This window comes from Hibiscus syriacus, unplaced genomic scaffold, assembly GCF_006381635.1.
Source record: "Hibiscus syriacus cultivar Baekdansim isolate YM2019G1 unplaced genomic scaffold, ASM638163v2 tig00110831_pilon, whole genome shotgun sequence".
Lineage (NCBI taxonomy): Eukaryota > Viridiplantae > Streptophyta > Magnoliopsida > Malvales > Malvaceae > Hibiscus > Hibiscus syriacus.
The window spans coordinates 700,464-707,467 of record NW_024062882.1 but is presented as its reverse complement, the minus strand read 5'-3'; positions in this window follow the sequence as shown (position 1 = coordinate 707,467).

Sequence of the window (7,004 nt, the reverse complement as noted above, 5' to 3'; positions counted from 1 at the left end):
ATTTTCTAAAATCTCCCATATTTTCTCTATTCCATAGTTTTAATCTCATTAAATCCTTCCTTAAACCTCTAGTATACTTAATGCTTCAAAACTCAACCAAAAACGAAGTAATAAACTAGTGAATGGAAAACTCACCTTTGAGCTATGGAGAAAGGTTATGCACGGGAAAGAAGAAGGAAAAAAGTTGACCAAATTTAAAACCCTTTTTTCCTTTTCTCTATACTTTAATATCCTAAGAGAATGAATTTTAAATTCATTTACTCCCATTGACCAAAATGTCCCTTATAATCCTCCGTTACTATAATTTAGTCTTAAACTACTCTTCCCAATTTATTCTCATCTTTTACCATTTAATCGCTTAAATCCTTATATTTTTAAATCATTTCAGTAAAGTACCTAATTAGGTATTTGGGGCATTACAGATCCGGTCGGGTCAACGGGTCGAAATCGAGTTGACGGGTTAGGTATAAAAGCCAACTTCCAGAAACACAAAAGCATTTTTTCATTTCCTCCAAAACATATCAAACGACCCCCCCCCCAAATCCTCTCAAATGTTCTTCATAAATGAAGAACATCCGGTTTGGATTCATCGAAAACCCAGTTTTCGACCAATCACCACCTCGCCGGCCGTCGTTCATCGGCGGCGAAACCCAAAACAATTCTAATTTTTCGAAAGCCCTTTTCACCCTTATTTCAAAAATGCCTTTAGTTTTTAAAAACAAGCCTCGGGGAGGGCTAAATCTGAAAAAGATCTTTCGAAAACTCTCCCTTTTTTTCATTGGCCTATCTCCTTTTTGGGTTTTACGAATCGAAAATGAAAGAAGAGGAAGAAACCAAACGCAAGAACATGCAACCATGCAAGAACTGAATCGAAAAGGTAAAAAATACATCTTTTATTTACTTTTCTTTCGAAAATACAAGTCTTGTATGCTCGGATTTCTTATTGTTTTGCTCTCGTTTTACTTGTGTATTTCCTTGTATTTCTTGTGTATTTTCTCACCACTTTTCTCTTTGATTTTGTAGGAATTTATAGCCTTGCAAATCCTTTATTCCGTTCGGTTTAGAGTCCTAGTTGACTAGGTTACTATATTGGTTGCTGATTTGCACGAAATTACTCTCCCACTAGGGGTTAACGCCTTCGAAATCGGTCGAAAAAGTAGGGTTGTGGCTGAATCATTCTTGCTTGGTGGCTATGTGATTTGGGGTTGTTAAAAACCCTAAATGGCCTCTGTTGTAGACTGTTGGATCATATATTGATCCAACAGTGGAGATATTGGCGGCTGGGGCAAAGGGATGGTTAGGGTTTTAAAACCCTAATCTACACTGGGTCGGTTCGCATCGGGGTTCGGATTGGATCCGGGTCTGTTGGGCTCCACTTGTATATGGGCTTTGAGTTTGGGCCTGACACAAAACCAAACAACATTAATAAATATCATATAATATATATATATAATACTATACAATATATGTATAATATTATATAATATGAATATAATGTATACAATGGTATAATGTATGCACCCTATGTACATCATAAATATGCAATACATATACATCATATAATGTATCATATAATATAAATAAGTCACATGAATCATAATATATAATATAATATCATATAAGCAAGGTCGGACGAAATTGTTTGTCTACACATCTCTGCTTGTTCTTCAACCGAACTGAAGGTGACAATGCAGGAATTCCAAGCATAGCCCCAGCTGGCTATCATAACATTAATTCCATCACTTGCCAAACTCTTTTGGACCACTTGCCAAACTCTTTTGGACCAGTTCCAAGTCGAATAGAGGTTTGATGATCCCTGTTAAAGACCTTTTGACCCAATCTGATTCAACCGAAGGAATGTGCATCTCCCACACATTCCATATCCTAGAAATCTTCCCCTTACGACCCTCACTGTTATCTTCAATCACTTGATCATCCCTCGTCCTTCCATTTAATACCAGAGCATCCTTGTATGATCTTCCATCCCTCAAATTACCTGAAGGCTTTGTTGCCTCACTCCTTCTCCTGATTACGCCCATTTTTTACTTCTCTCCTTCTTTTAGAGTATTGGGAGTAGCATCTAAACTGGACCGATGACTCTGGTATTTGCCAGCTCTAAAAGAGACTCTTTTACCATCTATCCATGTTCCATTGATGTTCACAATCGCCTTCCTTAAACCTTCCTCCTTTTCGAACTGAACAAACGCAAATGTATGGTTCTTGTACTTTGGCTTGTTGGACACATTTGGAATATAGACCCTTAAAACATTACCTTGACGATGGAATATTTTGTTGAAACTAAGCGGGAAGCTATGATTACAGCTTCAAAATCTCCCATGTTTGAGATTGAGTTGTGTTCGACTTCTAATGCATAGCCAGTGAATCTTTTAAACCTTTTATTTTTAAAATTTCCCGAGTTCGGTATTAAAAGAGTGTGATATCATCATAATTCTTAGTTATGATACGCTCCAATCCTTCGAATCTTATAAGAACTTCACATAAAAGACTGAATGAGTGGCCGTCGGATAAGTACTTGGGTCGAATTCACTTTATTTGGTATCTATTAGATAAATCGGTTATATTCCCTTGAACGACCATTTCATTTTCAAAGTCTATAATGCCTTTTGTTTTAGAAACAAGCAGTATAAGTTAACTTACATGGTATTTGAAGTGCCTGGAAGAGGAAATAATTCTAGACAAGCGGAGCCTTACTCGCGGGAACCTCGCCATCATGGAGCTCCATATCAAGCTTGTTTAGCCTTCATACATTGGCTACAGATTCTTCTCTCTGCTTCAGTCCGTACGACCCATTAATTCCGCTAGCTTTGATTTTGATTAAATTATGAGAAGAAAATTTTCATTTCTAATTCAATTGTATATATTTGAAAAGAAATAAGCCCAGCTATTTTCAGGTATGATAATTTTTTTTTTGTATGGGATACATAAAAGTAAAATTATGCCGCAAACAATGTTAATAATTTTCAAATTTTGAACTAAAATTAAAGTTATCATTATGTATCACTGAATTGATTTTAGTTTCCTTTCCCTCTGCACATGGTAAACATAAGTATTCCAAATCAATATGGGAGTATCAAGACAACCTATCTAGTAGATTTCTACCTCTCCACAGACGAGGATTTACCAGACAATCCAAAAGGAAACAACTTGAATAAGAATATCCGATAATTGATAGTAATTATTTGAACAGTTTTACTGAGCAGAAATTTGCACAGGAAAAGTGAACCTTTATCACATTATGATATCGAATTATCTAGGTCGATCTAATACTCCACTTGATCTAGATTTATAGGTAGTTGTCCGATTTATTTAGAATCTCATTTTAGGACTTCTAAGTACTCGTCTTTGGATCTCTTATACCTTTCTCATGCACCACAGTCATCAGCTCCACGTCATGTTTTTAATGTGCTTAAGGATTACTAGCGGGGAAAAAAAACCTAGAATTTTAACAAATCAGTTAATTGTTTGTTTTTTGGATATAAACTATACCAATGATTAACTATTTAGTGTTTTTAATTTTGTCAATTATAATACTTAACTATTTAATTGTTGTCAATTAAGCTGTTAACTTTTAAAAATAGACAGAAATGCTGATGTGATAGCACGGCTTAACCGTTAAGAATGGACGGAAATACTGACATGGCAGCACAAAATCATGACACGTGTATCCATCCGATTGGATAAATCTGCTCTTTAACAACTCGAACCAATGTACAAAGGGAAAGTGAAGAAGCACCCTTACCATGGCACCAAATGTCCCCAGGGGTTCATAGTTGCAACAAAATGCATTTACCCTTTAAAAACTTGTTAAGGGTAAAAGAGAACAAAAAGAAAAAGAAATTAGAATTAGAACTTAGAAAAAAATATTAAATAAAACAACCCATAAATAATTAAAAATATAAAAATATTTTATTTTTAATGGAAGATTTACAATAAAAATAAGTTTAATGGACGTTGGTTTAAATATTAAAAATTTAATATAAATTAAATATTAAATATTAAATTTATTTTTAAAATTTTCCATTAAATTTATTTTTATTGTAAAATTTCCATTAAAATATAATATTTTTATATTTTAAAAATAAATATAAATAAAATATTAAATTTATTTTAAACATTTCCATTAAATTTATTTTATTGTAAATCTTCCATTAAAAATATAATATTTTATATCTTAAAAAAACATTCAATTTATTTTTAACCATTTCTATTCAATTTATTTTTATGGTAAATCTTCCATTAAAAATATAATATTTTTATATTTTAAATGATTTATGTGTCATTTTATTTTATAATTTTTCAAGGTTCTAATTCTAATTTCTTTTAATTTTTATTTTCTTTTACCCTTAACAAGTTTTTAAACGCTAAATTTATTTTGTTGTAGTTGTAAGCCATTGGAGACCTTTGGTGTTGTGGTAAGGGTGCTTCTTCACTCTCCCCATGGACGCTAGTTCCAATCTGTTCAAGAATAGTTTCTTGTCTAATTATATTCTAGAAAATATATTTAAATTAAAATTAATAAAAATAACCTCCATAATGGCATGTGTCATTAGTGTGACATGTGCTAGCACATTTAGATATTGATTTAATGATTAATTTATTAAATTAAATTTTAAATTAAAAAAATGGAGTTTTTCATGTTGACATGACTAGCTGTTTAGAGTTGTCGGGCAACGAACAGAAGTAACAATCACTTTGGAACTCGTCATGTTGATGTAATAAGTTCCATGATATTTTTAAAAAATCTAGTCGTTTATAGTTGTTGGATTTATGGGATTGGGGTTTAGGGTTTTATTGTCAATTCCTGTTAAAATGTCAACCCGAGATGAAATGTTACGCCTTGATGTCATCCATATTTCCTCGTTTGAACTCACTCCGGTAAAAAAATCATATATTTTTAATAGTTCAAATTATTAATTTTGTTGTTTTGAAAATTTGATTAATTTGTTGAAATTGATAATGTAGGAAGAAGAACGACGCATTCATCAGCTAGGAATGACACTTAAAGATCCATATTAGCGGATTATTATATATCCACAAAAACTCGGGTTGTATCCAGCCACATTTCTTCGTGTTTTAAGGTGAACATGACATTGATTTCAGCGCTGATTAAACATTGGAGGCTCGAAATACATACTTTTCATTTCCCGAGTGCTGAAGCAACGATTATGTTGGAAGACGTCTTAATTATTGTTGAGGAAGTTTTGGGAAAGAGACCACCACCAAATACTTTAGACGGTATGCGGATATGGATGACTTGGTTGGAGTCTAAAATTCAAGTGAATGAAGACTCCACCGAGAATAAGGTCAAATTTGCAGTCCGACCGTATCTTCTCTAATTGATTGAAGGGATAATTTTATCGAATAAATCTAGGAATATGACACACATTCAGTATCTTTCGATATTGAATAATTTCACTGAGTGTCGTAACATTAGTTGGGGTTCAATGATTTTGGCATTTTTATACCGGGAACTTTGTAAGGATATAATCGTTGAAAGAGGTCAAAAAGTCGATGTAGCGGGTTGTCTAGTCTTTCTACATCGGTTCCTGTTTTTACGCCAATGACATCAGTCCCGATTGAGTTTCCTCTTCCTAGAAGGTAATTTTTTAACTTTATTTTTTTAAACTAAAATTTTAAATTTATTTTTTTATCCTCGTTTTTTAATTTTTATTTATTATATTGTTTAGGTGACGACATAAAATTATTGAGATAAAGTTGTCAGATGTAACAAAAATTGATCTACGAATGAGAATCGATATAGACGATCGACATGCGATAAATATTTATTTATGCATTTATTTTAGTAAATTATTTAAATTTTTATTTTTTATAATTTATTTGAATTTTTATAATTAATTAATGCTTACAGTGAATGAAGACTCTACCGAGAATAAGGTCAAATTTGCAGTATGACTGTATCTTCTCTAATTGATTGAAGGGATAATTTTATCGGATAAATCTAGTAATATAACACACATTCAGTTTCGTCATAACCATTTTTTACAAAAACAATTATATATTATTTTAAAAAATGATTATGACTTTAATTTGGAAATTTTGGTGATTTTGAATTGATTTGGATTAAATTTAAAAGGGAGTCGCCATCGACCTTTGGGTTAGGTAGGTCGAATACCTAAAAACGTCTTTTAAAACAATTTTAAGGAAAAAATCATTTTCAAGAAAAAAAACTAGCATGCGTTCACAAAGATTTGATTTAAAAGGGTTCGAGAGTCGATTACGTGTGGGGAAGGATTAGCACCCCCACAGCGCCCGAAATAGGTATCGTGTCGCTTACACATCGTCGTAAATGGTGGAAAATATGATTCAAATATAAAATTAAAATACGATCCATTTATTGAAATATAATTAAATTGCTTCGAATTAGTTAATGTTAGGGAAAATTCTTTAACTCGAAAAGAAACCTCGAAATTAGCAATCCTCCATCAGGAAAACTATTTCGACTGTTTCTTATCCATAAAGAATATTCCCTCTTTGATAAAATGCGAATCAAATATAAATTGAATATTGACAGTTGGCATAAAATAAATCGCTATTTAAAAACATGCATTGCATGGTTCAACATGAAATAGAATGAATTAATTAACTAAAATAAAATCCATTTATTTCAAGTCCCATTTCGTTTGAACGTCGTGTCAGTTGGTACCACTTCGATCAAGTGATACTCTCCATGCTCGTTCTCCAAATACGTGTTCTTGAAACAATTTGGATAACATTAATAGCTAAGGAAATGGAACTAAATACGATTAGAGACATGAGAAATACCATATTTACAATAAATAGAGTTAATCGTATTTACATAATATGATACAAATGAATATATAACATATAAAATATGTACATACATAAAGGATTTAAATAAATATAAATAAATATTACAAACCAAAATATATTGACAAAAAAGTAAGTATTTAAAATTAGAATAACCAAAATAGCAAAAACATAAACTCAAAGGACCAAAATAG